This window comes from Podarcis filfolensis, assembly GCF_964270895.1.
Source record: "Podarcis filfolensis genome assembly, chromosome: 7".
NCBI lineage: Eukaryota > Metazoa > Chordata > Lepidosauria > Squamata > Lacertidae > Podarcis > Podarcis filfolensis.
Genome location: NC_139603.1, coordinates 32,921,911 through 32,941,028, shown reverse-complemented (window position 1 = coordinate 32,941,028; position 19,118 = coordinate 32,921,911). Strand labels below are relative to the sequence as shown.

General features: G+C 41.5%; 1 protein-coding gene and 1 long non-coding RNA gene across 2 annotated transcripts in view; both read left to right on the top strand.

Moving 5' to 3' along the window:
- The window catches only part of MBOAT1 (membrane bound glycerophospholipid O-acyltransferase 1), a 48,915-nt gene extending 42,146 nt beyond the window's left edge, over window positions 1-6,769 (top strand). The window contains exon 14 of the transcript XR_014550608.1: window positions 1,880-6,769. The gene's annotated coding sequence lies outside the window, so the exon portion shown is untranslated. The remainder of the gene's footprint in view (window positions 1-1,879) is intronic.
- A 4,241-nt stretch (window positions 6,770-11,010) lies between these two features.
- On the top strand, window positions 11,011-15,273 carry LOC310767260. Its single transcript, XR_014550809.1, has 3 exons — window positions 11,011-11,542; window positions 14,825-14,991; window positions 15,148-15,273. It is a non-coding gene; the product is annotated as an uncharacterized lncRNA (long non-coding RNA).
- Window positions 15,274-19,118: the final 3,845 nt, after the last annotated feature.

Below are 19,118 nucleotides of genomic sequence, written 5' to 3'. Positions count from 1 at the left end.
CCATGAACCTCACTAGGTGACTTTGGACCGGCTGGGATCTCTCAGCCTAACCTACATCACAGGGTCACTGTGAGGATAAAATGGAGAGAGGGGGAAACCACATATGCCACTTTGAGCTCCTTGGAGGAAAGGCAGGATATGAATGTATTAAATATATTTTCGTGAGCTTCAGCTGTGAGATGTTTTGTGCACCACTGGCAACTGTGTCTGGAAGTGTCAGGAGAATTCATTTTGCTACCCAGATGTTTGAGAAGACATTGCTCATTTGAGTGTCATGGCATCCATCTGTGTCGGAAGACAATGGAGGAGTCTGCCTTTGGAGTGAGGTCATGGGTATACTGCAGGGCATATTATGGGACCCGTTGGGCCTGTTATATTGCTAGGTGTTGCAAACAAGCCACAAAACCTGGCAGCTCTGCAAAACTGACCATCATTTGTGTGTGTGTGGCATCAAATGTGCTCCTTGGCCAGGTCACTATTTATTTTAAGGCTGACCCTTTCAGAAGTTCTCAGATGCATCTGCAGACTCTCATCTGAGATCCACTACACAGATTTAAAGCACAGTCAGCGCACATTTAAAGCAGAGACTTTCCCCCAGATATCCTGGGAATTGTTGCTCTGTGAAGGTAAAACTGCATTTCCTTGGATTCTTTGGGGAAGTCATGTCCTCTAAATAAATGCTGTGGATCTGCTCCAACGCAGAAATCTACTGTTATGTTGTGGCTCCGACACAGGATGGCAGTCTCTCCACAAACTTTGCATGACTGCTGCAGAAAGCAGAATTTCTCTGTGGGTGTAGTTTTAAAATAAATAGATACAAATTAATAAGCGCATAAAATAGGGTTGCCAGGATACCCCAAAATGCCAAAAACCCCTCAGTTTTTTAACTGACTTGCCTAAGATCCAGGACAAAGCGCTGCCTTTCGGAAATTCCACATTTGAAATCCTGGTGATGTCTGGGAAAATCTGGACGTATGGCAGCACTAGCATAACACAATATCTTGTTCTTATTCTTCGTTTTGGAGCAAGAAAAAGTTGGAACAAATTTTTTAAAATGAAAAATGCATTAAAATATCTCAGAGCTGTATATGAACAGTATTGTAGTCCTTTGCGAGTCTTGCCATACTTCACTTCCCAGGGAGGGGTGTGTGTGTTTATTCTCTCAGAGGGGCCTATAGTACTGTATGGCAGGGTAGAAATCATTAAATAGATACAAATAAAGCAAAGGTATGTTACACCGTTCTTTTTCTAATATACTTGCTTTTTGAAGCAGCCTGCAAAAACTTTTCAGATCCTTTCAAACCACTGAGTTTTGCGCACTTGTTTTTGGTTTACAAGAACCCCCCCCCAACCCCCCCCCCCAACACTGGGTTTTCGCTTCATTGTTTATTTAAATAATTTATAAGCCACCCATCATTCAAAAAATGATAGTGGCGGTATTTAAAAACAAAAACAACAAATAAAAACAAAACAGATAGTTAAAACAGCAGGAGGACTTTACACCTGTTTGTAAAAACCATAAGTAGTCTGCCTACAAAAATATGGGTATTTTGTTTGCATGATGTAGGTATATCAGTCAGGATGCTGAAATAGACTAAAGCTCTTTTATATTGCACAGAAAAGAGACAGGAAGCATTATGAACCCTGTAGTGCAGACAGGGGCTGCATATGAGACACTTGCCTAACGTCACCTAGTGAGGTAGCACTTGAAGGATTTTTTCCACAGGTATTACTTATTCAGGGATAGTCATGTAAATATGTGCTGAGTAGCGTGAGCCAATTTCTGGTTCTTGCTCAACGTCCTTCCAAGAAAATCCATGTGGATTTTAAAACTTAGACAAAGATTTAGAACTTCTGCATATTATATATTTCTTCACAGGAATCATTCAAAAATGTTCCAGTGCAGGAAATCTCCACACCTTTATTATAAACAGGGAGTAACACACATGCGTAATACAATCATTGATTGTGCATAATAAATATTGGATAACAAATCGTAGAATAATTTCATCTGTGAACTTGGTGAATTTATAAGTTCAAGGAGAGCTTCAGAGCTGATCTTTCCTTTGTATGTTCATCCACACATATGAGTCTTCCACACATATTAGTCACAAAACCAGCAGAGCAGGATTTTGAGAACTACTTTGTGCTTGCTGACAAATATGGTTCTAATCCTGCCCCTCAAAGACTACATATAGTAGGAAAACAATAGCATAGCCTTCCATCCTATCCTTTCCTTGGTCTGATTTTTGCAATAAGAAAGATAATTGTGCTAGTGGATACAGTGTTGTACTTGGAGCAAGGAGATTTGAGCTTATATTTCTGCTCTGCCATGAAGTTCTTAGGGTCGTTTTGAGGCGAAAATCAGATAACAGTTATGTGCCAAATCTCTTTGGAGGAAGCTCAGAATACAAATATAATAACTATATAAACAGTCACTTACTTGCACACTAATAATTAGTGAAAGTGAAGCCATCACCTTTCCTAAATGGTCAGGAAAGCATCAAAATGACAAAGTGTGAGAGAAGTATTACTTTCCATTCACTCATTAGTTATTACCACTGACCGCAATGCACCTTTTTTTCCAAATGTTTTGCCAGATATATTTTGTAAACCATCAAAAATTACAGGGTCCTCTACCCCTTCTTTCACCCATACTGGAAATATAACATGAGATCATATTGGTATCACATTGTTTGGGTTCTGGTGGTTGCAATATGCAAAGTCCTTAAAGTGAACATGGTTCACTTTTTATGCACAGTGCAAAAGTCGAGATTAAATTGACGAATTGACAGGATTTATATTCCACTCAATTGACAAAAACCTTAGCTAAGTGACTTACATAAAACCATAGAAAAATTTCATTAAAAAATATAGATACACTCAAATTTTAAGAACAAGTAGATGTAAAATTTATAAAGCCAGCAGTTTTAAATGAATATCTCTATCTATCCAAAGAGTTTATGAAACATTTCCTGGCTGAAGTTATCAGCCAGTTATAAGCTTCTCTGGCTTTTATTTTGCTCAGCAGTCCTCAGTTTCATCCGCAAAGCCCTGGTGGATTACAGAAGCAGAGAAGGGTGAACAATTGGTTGAATGACGCTTAAATGATTGTTAAATGAAGCAGATTTTTCTAGCTGATAACATTTATTTCTCATTAGTATCTCCCACATTGATGTTGTCCTACAAGGTAGAGGTTGGTGCATGAACTGCACATATGCATAGGGTGGAATCCAATGTTATGTGACTAGGCAACCAGGCTCTGTTTTCCTCTATTTCTCCCCGCTCTCCCCCGCAGCCCACCTCACATCAAATGAGATTTTGAGGGTTCACAGAGGTCTGCAGCCAGGAGCTGGAGTCCCTTTGTGTGTGTGGAAATCCTTTCCACTTGCTCTTGAACAACTTTGGATACAATCCAATGTTCTTCTTTTTTAAATGCTCTTGTAACCACAGAATATTATAAAAGCATTTCAAAATAGCACTTTGGTTTTCATTCAACATTGTCCATGAATGGAATGGAGTCTTGCATAGCTCAAATACTATATCCTGAAGGCCTTTCAAATCAGGGTGGGGTGGGGTGGGGTTGTGTGTGTGCGCATTAAGAGCACATTGATTTTGATACAGTCTGCACATCTTTCCTTGTGGTATGCTGGTGAATATTGCATCAGTGCTCTAAGTATTGTGCCAGGTTTGCTATGCTTTGGCCTTGGGCAAATGCAATACTACTCCCAGATGATGTAGTCACTGCCAAGGTTACTGCAGTGAAGAAATAGGGACAAGGGGAAATAGAGAGCAGAATCAGAATAATATTTATTTACACCAGTCACTAGCCATAGCAATAAAATGAAATGCAATGTACTGAAGATAGAGCTAAAAACTTAACTATACAAAATACATTCTGGAGGTTTACATCAAGAATCAAATAATAGATCTTATTCTAATTGCCCCTGCTAAAAGGTTTGCAGTTTTTGCTGTCACCTGATTATCTTGATCTGCTAGAAGAAAGGACACAGTAGCAATGGTTGAGCAACCTAGTATTAATAGTAGTAGAGGGGTGATAACCTCACTCCTCAAATCTTTAAAACAGTACAAACTAGAAGCACACTGCCAGTACTGCCATCTCCACATGGACATAAGCGTTTTTTTCTAGCGGAATTTTTTGAAATCGACCCTCAAGTGTAGCTGAAGGCAGTATATTTAATCTTGCGAAAGTGAAGCCATGTCTGTATTTTGGAATTGTTAAATTTTGCAAATAGGGTGCCAACGTATCAAAATGGCTAGATGGGAAATAATCATACTATGGACAAAATTTTCTTATTGTTGCCAAATTATTCTGTCGCTTCATATTATATAGGCGCTGTGTAATTAAATTATTTGCTTTACTGAAGCCCAGTGTTAATAACGGTTGTGGTGATAAACCAGAAAAGTAAAGCTTTTGGTTGACAATTTTAGTCCAAGCGCTCTCATGACAATCTTGCAATACTAAGGGTAGTAGACCGGTGGGGTTTAAATTTAGCCAAAGCCAATAATTAAATGTCCTACACCAAATCTGTAATTCAACAGAGGGGAGATTAGCCTCCAAGCGCAATGAAGCATTGGAAACACAGGATGGAACAGACCAAAAAAATTGCCTTAGGAACATAGACTGACCAGCTTCTGTAGATCTAAGGTGAGCACCTGTTCAAATCTGAGCCCCATATAATAACTGTGCTAGGAAGTTTAGCTTTAAACACTTCAAGTGCCGATGGTATGTGACTGCCACCTTTTGCATGGAAAAAGCACGTCAGGGGAAAAAGAGGGACAATCCAGGATCAAATCAGAAGCCAGGATGGCTTTTGTAATTCCAGTTCTGTCCCTGGAAAATCGGGACACTTGGAGGGTATGTAAATCTTGCATAGGGAAGTTATATCTCCCCGTGCTGTTTTTGTTTTGTTTTTAGAAAAAGAGGTGTCGGAACTCACCATGAACACTTCCATTGTTCTCTTATAATGGCAATGGCACCCACCTGAGAGGTGCCTGAATTGAGTTCTGGCAGGTTCCGGCTGGGAAAAAAACCTCTACACTGGTAAAATCTTTGCAGTATTTCGGCTCAAATCCATGCACATTTTGCAGAGTAGGGCAGAAGCTTAGTTGCTTGTTTTCTGACAAACTCCACACACATTTTGCATTGCAACACAACAGTTTTTGCACATAATTGTCTTTGATGACAAATGCAACACCAGAATCAGCCCCGTCTGCATTTCTCATTTTTGTTGCTGCCTGAAGATTGGCCAGACCCCGTTCACTTTTCACTCTGTTGCCTCTTAAGAAATATGTGAGAAGCAACAACAGTCTCATTAGAGATGCCCATATTTGGAGTAGGCAGAACTGTGGCTCCCATTTCCTTTATGTTTTCAAGGTTGTCGAAAGCATCTAAAAGAGAAAATTTTAAAATAAGGAGCTCAGAGATCCCCAAAGGCAATGACAAGTCATTTTGGGGAGACAATAATCCTAGCCTAAAAAGCTGAGAACTGTTAGCTGTTGGGGTTTGTCCAAGCATTTAAGGCTGTAATATAATGAATGCCATGGGGTCTGCTTCCAAGCAGGCATGTATAGAATTGCACTGTTGTTTGGTGCAATGCGAGTGCCTTCTAGCAATGGGCAGATCCATCTATTTCCATCGCTTGTCAGTATTGCATGTGCCCAATCACATATATGCTCCAGTCTGTTGTTGGGTGTGTGTTTTTTGCTGTGCAAAAATTGGGGAAAATTCATTTAAATTGTATGTATTTTTTACACACTCTTTCCTTAAAATATTCCTTCCTGTATGCATTTAGCCATGAAAGAAAACACATCATTCCTGCATTGCTGTGCACTGTTCTGCACAGCTGATTTGTTATTCTGGTTCTGGTTATTTTGTGGGTTGTTTTTAATTTTTATGATTTTAATGGTGCATTGTGTTTAATTGAATTCTTCTATTTTTGTAGCCCACCCTGGTACCATTTGGTGAAGGGTGGGCTGTAATATAATAATATAATAAAAAAAACATCATTGTATGCATTTTAAAACAAATGCTGCATTGCAAAAACAAAAAGCCACATACGCACCCAGAGATAGTAGCATTCTAATCCACACACATATATGTTGAGGACCAGCTAATAAGATTGCATTTGGAGTAAATTTCTCCTCTACCTCGTGTCTTCCTCCTTATAACTTGTGCTTTATGTTAGCTCCTAGCCAGGAACTGGGAAGAACAATAATCCAAATTGTCTGCTGCCAAGGCTCTGTGGAACCCTTCCTCCTCACTTGGCACAAGAAGGGGTTGGATTGCAGACTGAAGCACTAGTCTGGTCACAGGTCATACATAACGTTGTGGGGCTGGTGCAGCCTTCTTACAGCAGGATTGCTTTTCTGCAGGGGAATGCCTCTTTGCCACTTACAAAAAGAACGGGAAGTTCTTTATTGGGTGAGACTTGGCTGGGATGGATAGGGAATTATCCTTACACTTATTCACCTGTTTATTTGGATTTTTACATTTATTTATTTGCCTTTTTAAAAGGCTAGCACAGACGAATGCCTTCTGTAACTCTTGTCATACTGGTTTAGGGTAAAGGGTATTGGAGTTTAACATCATCTGAAGGGCATAATGTTGACTTCCCCGCCATATGGAAATCCGGACATATGTGGTCATCCTTAAAAGACTCTTCAATGCATTGGAATTCTGCTTCCTCTGTAAGTGGTTATATATGCAATTAGCCATTAAATAAAGGAACGTACTCCCCAACCCCAACATTTGGTCTCTGTTTTCATACTTTGTAAGTATTTGATTTAATGAATTTCTGCACTGGGGGGGGATGCTTGAAGAGATGTGGATATATGCTTTAGGTATGTTTTTATTATAGAGGAGACACACCTCTGTGAAATATTTTTTGTTTGTGTGTGTGTGTAAACTAATTGTTCAGAAATATTACAAACTGAATCTTTAAATAGAGTTTTAAACACAATTACAGCTAACACCCCCAACCCTTTACAGCCACTACCAAGGTTGCGCAGCCATGGTGGAAGAGAAGTCACATCTCTTGCTGTTAATAGCGTCTAAGTAGAACCAGTAGGTGCCTATGACGGCCGTACAACAACACCACACACAGCAGCAGACTCAATAACAGTGGCTGGGAGAACTGCCTTTGAAAAGTGCCACCACCATGTAGTTTGACAGCAGGGTTCTCAGAGATATAAGCACAATATGGAGGGAAGATATCAATTTACCTGGCAGGAAAAAGACAAAACACGTTTAAAGTGTGTGGCCACCTTCCTCCACAAAACACTTAAGCTTTTGTGTTGTGTTATCTTTATATCTTACTAGCAGCCTCAGGCATGTTATGAAACACACACAAAAATAGCATAGTTTTGGAATCAGTGAATAAAATAAGTGTTGTTCAGCCCACCATTTTGATTCAAAATTATATCCAGATATAGACGAAAAACTTGTTCCTTGATCTCAGGAACCATCATGCCAAATTGGGTTACAATTTCTTAAGAGGTGTCTAAATACATAGCCAACAGGCAAACGGCTTTCCAAAATAATGATGCTGAATATTGATCACAGAAGTCTAGTTCTTAAAGAGAAGAGAGGATCATAGCACACATTCTCTTTTTGTTGCTGTTGCATGTGACTATTTCTCTGAATTCTTAGTTTTTATCTGGGTACATACAGTGTGCAATCCCTTCTTTATTACTGTGCCTGGACCAGAAGGAAAGAGAAGAAGAAACCACAATCTAAGCCACATGTCTATTCCAGTGCTAGCATCAGAGCCTTACGGCGCAGGTACGAGTGAGTTGCAGCAGCAGAAAGGTATCTCTCCTACCTCCGTGTGACATGGTAACAATATCTTCAGGCACCGTATTTAATAAACAGATAACAAAGTGTCTGTCAACCTCCTCAGCATTTTAGAGGTTGCTTCTATAGAGAGGTTTATAGACTTATTTCCCATCAACGAGCAGCCCTGACGGCATTAATTCCTCCCATTGAAACAAATGAGTCTGGATGGATCTGACTGCATGGCTTTCAAGGGAATTCATTCTGTATCTTTCATGTTTGCGATATCTGTGAGAAACAGGAAACTGTTTTCCTATCTCATTCACATAATAGATAAGATGAGAAATTAGCTGCTGGATGAGCATCCTGGGGGCTGTTCGTTTTGCCACAATAAATAAGGTTTGGCTGATGCTGAAGCTATGTGTGCGTGTGTGTGTACACAGCCTGCTACACACCCACCCACACATACACCCACCCACCCACAGACACAGAGAGAGTTTTGCCACAAATATAGCTCAGCTTTCTCATTGCCAAGTTTTGTTTCTTGGTTTTGCATGTCTTATATGAAAGGGGTGTTTCTGCTACACAGAATGATCTGTTTCCATCAAAATTATTCCAGGATAGTGAAGCCAATGTCATAGTCTGAGCTGGAGACTGCAGCAAAGTTCTGCTTCTGCATCTTCAGAGGAGGTCTCATCAGGTCTTGGGTCTCCAGTGTGGACACAGGTAGGTCCTGGAATATGGCAATCAGGATGCAGTGCCAGGTTGAAACTCCATGGGAACAGTCTACCGGTGCAATTATGGGCATGAGTGTGTGCTAAGGAGAGAAAGGGAGGGTGAGATTAGGAACTGACATAGCTAAGAGCCAACCTGGACTCTGGAGAGTTCTATGATAGCTATGTTGTGCCTCCACTGGCAGACGCTACGTGCCTCTAAATACTAGTCACTAGGAGTCACATGTGAAGAGAGTGCTGCTGCATTCAAGCCCTCCTTGCAGGTTTCCCAGAAGTATCTGATTGGCCAGTGTGAGATGAAAATGCTAGACTAAATGGACCTTTGGCTCTTCCTAAGTTCTTATGAGGGATGGGACTCTGAATAAACTTTTACCAAGTCATGGGCCAGTTTTACTGGATGATACCAGGGAGACGTAGGGTGGTAGCTGATTGAACATTACCAAGTTGGGCCCATTCATTAGGTCTACTCTGATTAAAATGTGAGTTGAATTTCACCCACATGTCATAGATGCAGGTCAGCGTTTTCACTGAGGCCTTGTAACTTCTAGTTATTGGTCACTTCCACAGCACTCAGCATCTTCTCCATAGTTGTGTTGTGAAACACCTTTCACTTCCCACCTTCATTTTGTCACCTTGCAATAGTCTTCTCCCCAAATCTGTGAAAATGAACATGGAGAAAACAACCAAGGAGATGCATTGTTCTTTCCTTGAAGCTGTGGCTCAATGTCTCCGGCTGTTTGTGTGGTGCAACTGGGGTGCCAGTTCTATGGAAGATACCTTTTCTCACCTTCAGCAGGGTCTTTGGAAGATGAGAGCGAGAGAACTTGTCCATGGGTGTGCAGCTGGGAAGCCAACGGATGAAGGGATAGTCAAAGCAGGTTGAGGATGGGGGGGGGGGTTGTTTAATGTTTAGAAAACTAAAGAAAAGGAAATCAATTATGAGTCTTACCTGAATTTTATTTCCTCACCCAAAACCAAATTACTCAGCAAACTTATCGCTTGCTATTGCAGGCCTTGGTATTAAAGAAAACAATCAGGCCAGCAGGATTAATCTCTGACAGCTGCCTTATCTTTAACTTGCACCTTTGTTATTTTCTGATGAGCTTCTCTTTTTTTGCTGCCACGTTGTACCATACCTCACTGGTTCCTTTCATTTTATCATCAGCCAGGAGCGGAGGACCTTTCAGTTTATTAAAAAACCTTTATTTGTGAAGAACAAAGAGGGAGAGAGAAAAGGCAAACAATGAGGTCAGACAATCTCCTTCCTACCAGAAGTCACTCACCTGTTATTTAGAGCGTTATCAGGTGCTTTTTTTTTTGCTTTTTTTGTGCGTGTCTGTGTGGGGAGAGACTTGCATCATTGAAAAATGGGGCTCTGACAGGCTACTCTGTTAAAACGAATACAGACACACACCAAACAAAACCTGCAGAGCTCTGACGGACACAGATCATCCTCGAGACAATGACCTCGTCAGTTGTCAAAGAAGCTATATTTTCACTTGCTTCATGGGGGATTTGTTTTACGGACTTTCCTTTAAGGTAGTAAGCAGCCACGACACAAACATAAAAGCCTTGACAGGTCCAGCAGCAAAAGTATATAAAACCACATGCATGAGATCTGCCATTAAGGAAGGTTTCCATTGTGAGTTATGTTGACTTTCCTGTTTCTGTTGCTGCTTTCATTGATGTATACAGTGAATGCCGCGTGATTTTACGCAGCCTGGTTGTATGTATGCTTACTCAGACACAAGGCTAGTTCAAATCAGTGGGGCTTGCTCTCAGGTAACAGTGCATAGGGTTGCAGCCCAAATTGGTTAACTAGGCAAGCATTTGCACTTCACCTGGTTTTATTTATTCATCACATTTGTCTCCTGGTCTTCCTTCAAAGGAAAGCATGGAGCTTTCCCTTTTCTGTTCACAACAATTCTAGGAGGAGCTGAATTGAAAGCAGGGATTTGAATTGAATACTTCAAAGACAAATACAAAACTCTGTACTACGTGTGCATTCGTGAATGCTATCCCATGCTACTGTAAAGTGAAGAAACAATATGGAAGACAATGCCTTTGTTACCCTAGCCAACAATTTATGTCCCCCTTCAAATCTGAAGAAAATTGAGGGGACCAACATATTGAACTGCAGATATATACCGTATTTTTCGCTCTATAAGACGCACCAGACCACAAGACGCACCTAGTTTTTGGAGGAGGAAAACAAGAAAAAAAATATTCTGAATCTCAGAAGCCAGAACAGCAAGAGGAATCGCTGTGCAGTGAAAGCAGCAATCCCTCTTGCTGTTCTGGCTTCTGGGATAGCTGCGCAGCCTGCATTCACTCCATAGGACGCACACACATTTCCCCTTACTTTTTAGGAGGGAAAAAGTGAGTCTTATGGAGCAAAAAATACGGTATATAGTGGGAAATATTTCTACTTAACCCCAGAAATGGATAATTGACCTATGTGTCAACATAGTCAAACTGGTTTTTATGTGTGCATGAAAATGCAAAAGCACAAATGGATAATGCCCCTTTTTTGCCTAAATGCAAGGCTAATGTATACAGAACTATGGCATGTACTTGGAGACCGAAGGGAGCACTATGCAAGCAGATCTTCCAGGCAAGCAGATGTGGCAAGGGAAGATATGTGGCTAGTAGTGGGAATGTGCTGCTCTGCTCTGTAGGAACAGACAAGGGAATGATGTTCAGGGGAGCTGCTCTCCCTGTCTGAGGCCACAGATCAAAATGAGCCAAAGCTTCTTCCAGCCATAAAATGTAAGTGGTCTTAAGTCTGACATCTTGGACACTTCCAGGTCTAGACATGAGTGGCGAATCCCATTAGCAAAGTGGTCTTCTCTGCGTCCCAGTGATATAACGCTCCTATTCATAGCTCCGCCAAATGTGATATAGAGGACTTTAAAGTTTGACATTTTTATTCAAGGAAAGCTATTACTGACCTAGGACTGCTTCTTGCCTGGAGAGCAATTCCACATCTTTGGAGCAGACGTTTCCTTGACAGGTAGGTTTTAATGGTGGCTATCAGAAGATACATGGGAGGATTCTGTGAGACTTGTGTGTACTCTACGGGCAGGGAGGGAGATGATGTGGTCCTGCAAGTCTTACGAGGTAAGCTGTCCACATCCGCCCCGTCACTAAAAACAAAATCTCTGTTACTTTCCGTATTGCCAAGCTTTTTGAAGCTGTAACAGAGGGATTGGAGGGGGGACAAACAAAGGCATAGTGGTGCAAAAGAAAGGCAATGCCTCATTTCTTTTCTTGTCTGCTTTCTCGATTTGGAAAGGCAAGAGGCAGTGGTGAGAGAGACATGTGAGAAGGAAGGAATCATCTTCCATATTATTCCTGCCTCACTATGCTGGGAGCAGCTGCTGCAGCTCTGACATGGCCAGGGTGGGGGCTGGGTTCCCCCTCTTTCCTTGGAGGTGCCTGTGTGGCCCTTTAGCCAATCATGAGTGTGTGAGGTCGTGGGGCTTGGGAGCAGACCTAAGAGAGAACTGTTTCCTTCTGATTTCACTGGTGTTCTTCAAGCAGAGGCTGGATTGCATTTCTTGAGGGATGCTCTTGATTTCCTGCATTGAGCAGGGGCTAGACTAAGGTTACTAGATTTTTTCAATGAATTTGGGGACACTTTTCAACTTCAATGGATTTTGTATGGGGACTGGTTTGTAAATCCGGGGACTGTCCCTGGGAAACGGGAACGTCTGGTAACCTTAGGCCAGACTAGATTGTTTCCAAAGCCCCTCTCCAATTCTAAGATTATACGAATACCCAGAATTTCCAATGGGTCACATGGTGATATGCTTGGTCCTTCTCACTCATAAGGAGCCCATAAGTGAAGCTGGTTGCTGACCCCTGGCATTGATGCACTTTGATAGCTGCTGTTTCAGGTTGTGGCACACAGGATCCCAGTTCACCTGAGCAGATTTTACATGTTGAAAGCCAGTAATTTAATTTTTTCCTCCAATGAATTACATATTTGAACTTGTCTTGTGCATTACAGCACGTCCTGCTGGTACCTAGTTTTTTGCAAGTATTTCAATACATGCTGTGTTGTGCAATGAGTATGCAATGAACTCTTGTATTGACTTCAGAATGTTTTGGAAAACAGTAATTTGAATGAGGTTTTTTTTTGAATGATGTGGACCAATGTTATATTTTTTGGAAAGCTGGATGTGAAGACTCATGCTTCAGTGCCGCAGATGGTATATAATGGTTTCCAGGCCACCATTTTAATATTCTTTTCAATACAGAAGATCAGTGGCGGGCAGGAGGAAAGTAGAGAAGGACTGATAGCCTCATGTGTGTTTGGAATGTGCAAAGACATTATCTGAAAGAAAATGCAGCATTGCAAGGAAGATAAAATGAAGCCATTGTTTGCAGTAGGGATCACTCCTTAGTAGGCTAGGAAATTGTACCCAAACCATACTATCTACAGAAAGCAGGCCTGACCCATTTGAGCTACTGAGATGATGAAACTTCAGTCTATGTTAGTAGCAGATCCACCTCAATTAAACTAGGATAAAGATGGAAGAAACAGCAATACTGCAGAAACACTGAATTCCTCGTAGTTTCCTCCATTACAAAATAGGTTTAATAATTCTTTCTGTGTGAAACCCTGATAGAAATAACTGAAGGAATGTGCTTAATTAGAGCACTAATGGCTCACTCCTATGCAAAATTACTTGGAAATAAGTCCCACTAGGCTTAATGGGACATATTTCTATGTAAACATGCATAAGAGAGAAGTGCACTGTTACTAATTTAGATGCTTTTCTGGACATCATTTTTTTGCTGCCTGGTGCAATTTCTCAGGCAACACTCTTGCTTTCTAAATAAAATAAAGCAAAAGCATTCCAATTTGCATAACTAGTAGGCACCTTTACAATACCTCCAGCTTGGGCTAAAAGTGCTACAGTGATCTGATATATGATCCTCCCTCCCTCCCTCCCTCCCTCCCTCCCTCCCTCCCTCCCTCCTTTCCTTCCTTCATAATTTTCTAGGTCTTGTGTTGTCTGACTTGTGCAATGTGCATTTTGTCTTATGACTGCAGTGCAGACAATTGTGGTTTAGTACCACTGCACAGGACTCTTCGGTGTGTGGTCTTCTCAAACCAAACACCTACAGCAAGTATGAATGAGCAGAAAACGAGAAAAGTGGAGATTTTGTGGAACTGAAGTGTACAATGTGCCTGAGCAGAATGAAGGATCCATGCACAAGTGTGTACTGTTAATTCAGTCCACCTGCCTATCAAAATTGACCCAACCTAGGATTTCAATCATGGTTTTGTTGCACGCCACCCCAATCACCAAGCAATGTGAGATTCCAGGGGTTCCAAGGTTTTACCCAGGCGTCATGTTTCCTGGGAATGAGGGACAGTGGAGACTGTGGTGTCTTTATGATATATGATTTATTTACACATATATACAACCTGAGCCTTCAGTGGAGAAGTTCACAGCACAAATATCCCAATAAGGTCTTCATCCCCCATAAGCACAACCTTGGGTTGAAACAGAAATCAAACATTGCTCTGACTCTCTCTGGCTTCTCTTTTGGCAGCTTTTTCTCCCCAGCTTCTAGCTCACATCACCCAACTCTCCTTTCTGGCCTTCCTCCGTAATAATAATAATAATAATAATAATAATAATAATAATAATATCTATTATTTATAGCCACTCTGGGCAGCTTCCAACTATTAGCTAGTTGAGGGAGGGGGTCCACCCATTTTCCGCCTGGCACAGATCCACTTCCTTTCCTCCCTTAATGGCCCATTACCTAGGCTATCACCTCACCAGGAAGCTAGACTGGCTTATATTTTAACACTTGCTGGATCCAGGAGTCAGAAGACCTACTGAATCAATGGAGATGAGACCATCCTGTGCTTAACTTTGTCACTGGAAGTAATGGAGCCGCAGTATCTTTTAAACTGGCTGTGCGTTGCTCTTACTAAGCAGCAAATGTGCCAAGATAGCAGCAGTTGGGTGGTTCAAATTTTGTAGAGAGCTGTCCAAAGCTGCCAATCAGCTGAGCAACATATTGACACATTGGCCCGATGTCATTGGTGTGGCACTATCACAAAGCTTTTGTCTGGAATTGCATTTATTTGTGTCTAAGATCCATAGGCTGAAACAAATGTTCCAGGAGCAAGCACATTTGTTTATGGATTTATAACTATACACACACACACACAAATAATAGGCATGCCTTTAAAGAGGGAACTCATTTTGTGTGATTAGAGAGTCTGCATTCACCCCCCCCCCCACTAATCTGTTTGCCTTCTTTCTAGGTGATTTCATTTCTTCTCCTCCTCAAGCATTATTCAGCCTGACGGCTGCCTTTAAATCCACACTATAGTAACCTAGCTGAAAAGAACCTGGAAAAATAAGCTAAGACAGCCAGACAAAGGGAGGTGTAGGGGAGCAGGGAGAAACCAAGATGAGAAGAAAAAGAAAGGTAAGATAATTTGGTGGGTAATTTCATCCTTTGGATCTAGCAGGGTTGTAGTTTGCATTGTTTGCCATTATATTTTTACTCTCTAGACAACTTGAGCCCAGTATTTCGTTTCCTTCCTTCCTTCCTTCCTTCCTTCCTTCCTTCCTTCCTTCCTAGACTACTAGTTGCCACACACTGCAGTGAGCTGTCAGTATAAACCTGAAAGACATGTCAAGGCTCATGGATTCCCTTGTGAAAGCAAACGGATGATCTCTGCATCATTTATCAAGTGCTCCAGGTTGGTTCAGGTAGGGCAAAGCCACATGGGGGTGGGGGTGGGGCGGCTTCCATGAATTCAGAAGGTATTAGGTTGCCCATTCCCAACGCTCTCTGAAATGTGGCTGTTCTTTTTCTTTGGGGTGGGTTGGTAGAGCAGTGCCCCCTCCCCCAGCTAAAGTCATTTCTCAAAGCTGTAGATTTTAGGTGAGTGGACAGTTACCTTCTGCACTGGTACCCCTCAGATCTGCTCAGAACTACTGCAAGCCACCTTTCATTCCATCCCTGGACCTTCTCGTGTCTCCGCTTCCAAGTCCAATCCTACACACACACACACACACACACACACACACACACACACACACTATACATTTAAAGTACATTTGATGCACATTCTTTCCCCTGAAGAATTCTGGGAACTGTAATTTACCCTCACAGAGTCAAAGTTCCCAGCAACCCTTAACAAACTACAGTGCCCAGAATTCTTTGTGGGGAAAAATGTGTTTCAAATGCACTTTAAAGGGACAGTATACGCAGACGAAGACATTTTGCTGCCTAAGGCAGAAGAGCAAAAGACGTTCTCTGCCCACCCTGGGCAAGTCACAATGCATAGTAACTAACCCTTAGAAAATTCCGCAAGGACCTCTTTTCCTCCCTGGCAATAATGTTGGACTCCAACTCCCATCATCCCCAACCGACAAGGCCAATAGTCAGAGATGATATAGTCCAACAATATCTGGAGGGCCACAGATTCCCCATCCCTGTCCTAAGGCTTTGGAGAGCCATTGCAAATCAGTGTAAACTGGAGTCACCAAATGTGTTGCTGGAGTCTAACTCCCATCAGCCCCTGCCAGTGTAGCCAAAGGTCAGGGATAATGGGAAATGCACTCCCATGGCTGCCACTCTTGTAGGCAGTGCTAGGCTACACGGACCAAGGATCTGACTTAGTAAACGGCAAGTTCATAAACATCTATTCGTCAAGCACACAGTACAGCTCTGGAAAGGTTATATAAGCATCTAGTTACACTCACCCAAAATCGCCCTTACTTTTCTGCTTCCTTTCCCCAAATTGTCTCTTTTATTTGGAAGTTGTTTCTCAAAGAGATTATAACAGATTAGGAGTCATAATATAACATTAATAATCTAAATACATGTCTTGAACCCTTCACTGAAGGTGCTGGGCTTCTGAGCGCTTGTCTAACATTAGAACCATTTCTGGTCATAAGGAAAGGATATTGATATAGTTTGGGGTTCAGTCTTTTTGACATTAACAACAACAAAACCCCACAGTTGAGTCATATCTACAGAGGCATGAATTTGTATACATCATTAACGGTTCAAGGAGTTGTTCGTGCGACTGTGAAAGCAGACATTTCTTCACATCCTGATATTTGGATAAGCGAGTTACTCGTTTTAGCTATATGAGGATGATGATTATTAAAGCTATTCTATAGAAATATTCAAGTTAATTGGCATGTTTCTTGGAATGTCTTGCTCTTGGGGGTTTAAAGAAATGAATGGGATTCTGATGCTTGGACAGATAATAAATTATCTTTCCTTCCCCTCTCTCCCTCCCACCACCGACTTGTTGAGCCTCAAAACCCAACGTTTGGTGGGTGGGATGGAGGACATTTTTCATTTACATTTCCTGCAATGAAACTAACATTACTTAATCTTATTTCCTGTAATGAGGCCATTAAGGTTTTTTCCCCCTGAGGTACTTTTATCTCAGCATTATCTCAACACTGATCTACAGGGGCAGACTTGGATAATATGGCACCCTGAACTGGGGCAGAATTTGGTGCCCCCCCCCAATATTTCTTATTTGCACAATAATTCATTTTGGTACAGCTGCTTTTTAATAATAATAATAATAATAATAATAATAATAATAATAATTTTTATTTATACCCCACCCTTCCCGGCCAAGAGTTTCACGTAGGGTCTACTTCCAGCCCTACTGGAAAATGCTGGACATTGAACCCAAGACTTTTATTCAGCAGATGCTATTCAGCTGAATTTACTCAGCTACAGTGGAGTGGGAGAGAAGGATATGTCAGTGTTCTGGTAGGGGCAGGTGCTGATATGCCATACATATTTTGGGAAACGGGGGGAAACTGTCCTCAGCACCTCCTACCATGCCCACAGCAAAATGGCAGGGCAGTGGGTATGGTGGAAGCTCTGCCAGCAGAGTTTTCCCGTTTCCACCATAAATATGCAGTCAGATTGCTCAGTAAGCTTGCGACCCTATGCACATTTACCTGGGAGCAAGTACCTTTGAACACAGTGGGTCTTGGTTCTGGGTAGGCATGTTCACATCAGTTGAAACGCAGGTAGCCCTAGAAAAGTCATTTTGTTACTAAATTAGTTTGCACTATGAATTTTAAGACAGTGGTGGGAGAACATCCCACCATCAAAAGGCACCTTCTAACAACCCCTGACTGATCTGTCTTCCCTATGTTTGTATTTTTAGAGTTGCATCTATTTATTTTGCTGACTAAAAATAATGGCCTCTCCTACTTTTCTAAGCGTTGCAAAGCCAATAAAGTCCTTGGAGACTCAGCTAGATTGCGTTCCGGTTTTGTATGCCCTCTACGGGATTATTAATTAGCAGGGAATCAAAGAGCTGTTATTGCTGAAGACGAACGGGCCAGAAAGAACTCAATGTCTCTTTTGGATCTCATGCTTCAACTAGCAAGCTGGGACTTGTGGAATTGATGTTCTTACCAAAGGATAGAGCAATCTAGAGACACCGAGAGATAACAGCACAGTATCTCAGATCACCTTTTTTTAACAACTGCATTCTGGAACTGCACATCCATGTTGTGTGTTCAGAATGTAGAGTCTATGGATATGTAACCTTCAGCTCTGATAGTGTAACACTATGCTTAAAAAAAAAAAATTCTTTTAGTGCTGGTTGCCCATAGATAAAGCTGTGTACAGGAGCTCCGTGTTCCTGAGAAATTTCAAGGAGGTCCTTGAGATACAATTTTAGAATCCACTCTAGAAAGGAGCAAAGTCAGTCGTGAAAATTTCCATGGACAAACTGGAGTGGTAGTAAAATATTGATAGCATATTTTAAATTATACCTAAATATAAATTTATACCTAAATATAAATCTTAAAGAAATGGGAGTGCCTGATCACCTCATCTGTCTCCTGAGAAATCTCTATGTGGGACAAGAAGCTACAGTTAGAACTGGATATGGAACAACTGATTGGTTCAAAATTGGGAAAGGAGTACGACAAGGCTGTATATTGTCTCCCTGCTTATTTAACTTATATGCAGAATTCATCATGCGAAAGGCTGGGCTGGATGAATCCCTAGCCGGAATTAAGATTGCTGGAAGAAATATCAACAACCTCAGATATGCAGATGACACAACCTTGATGGCAGAAAGTGAGGAGGAATTAAAGAACCTTTTATTGAGGGTAAAAGAGGAGAGCGCAAAATATGGTCTGAAGCTCAACATCAAAAAAACAAAGATCATGGCCACTGGTCCCATCACCTCCTGGCAAATAGAAGGAGAAGAAATGGAGGCAGTGAGAGATTTTACTTTCTTGGGCTCCATGATCACTGCAGATGGTGACAGCAGCCACGAAATTAAGAGACGCCTGCTTCTTGGGAGGAAAGCAATGACCAACCTAGACAGCATCTTAAAAAGTAGAGACATCACCTTGCCAACAAAGGTCCGTATAGTAAAAGCTATGGTTTTCCCAGTAGTGATGTATGGAAGTGAGAGCTGGACCATAAAGAAGGCTGATCGTCGAAGAATTGATGCTTTTGAATTATGGTGCTGGAGGAGACTCTTGAGAGTCCCATGGACTGCAAGAAGATCAAACCTATCCATTCTTAAGGAAATCAGCCCTGAG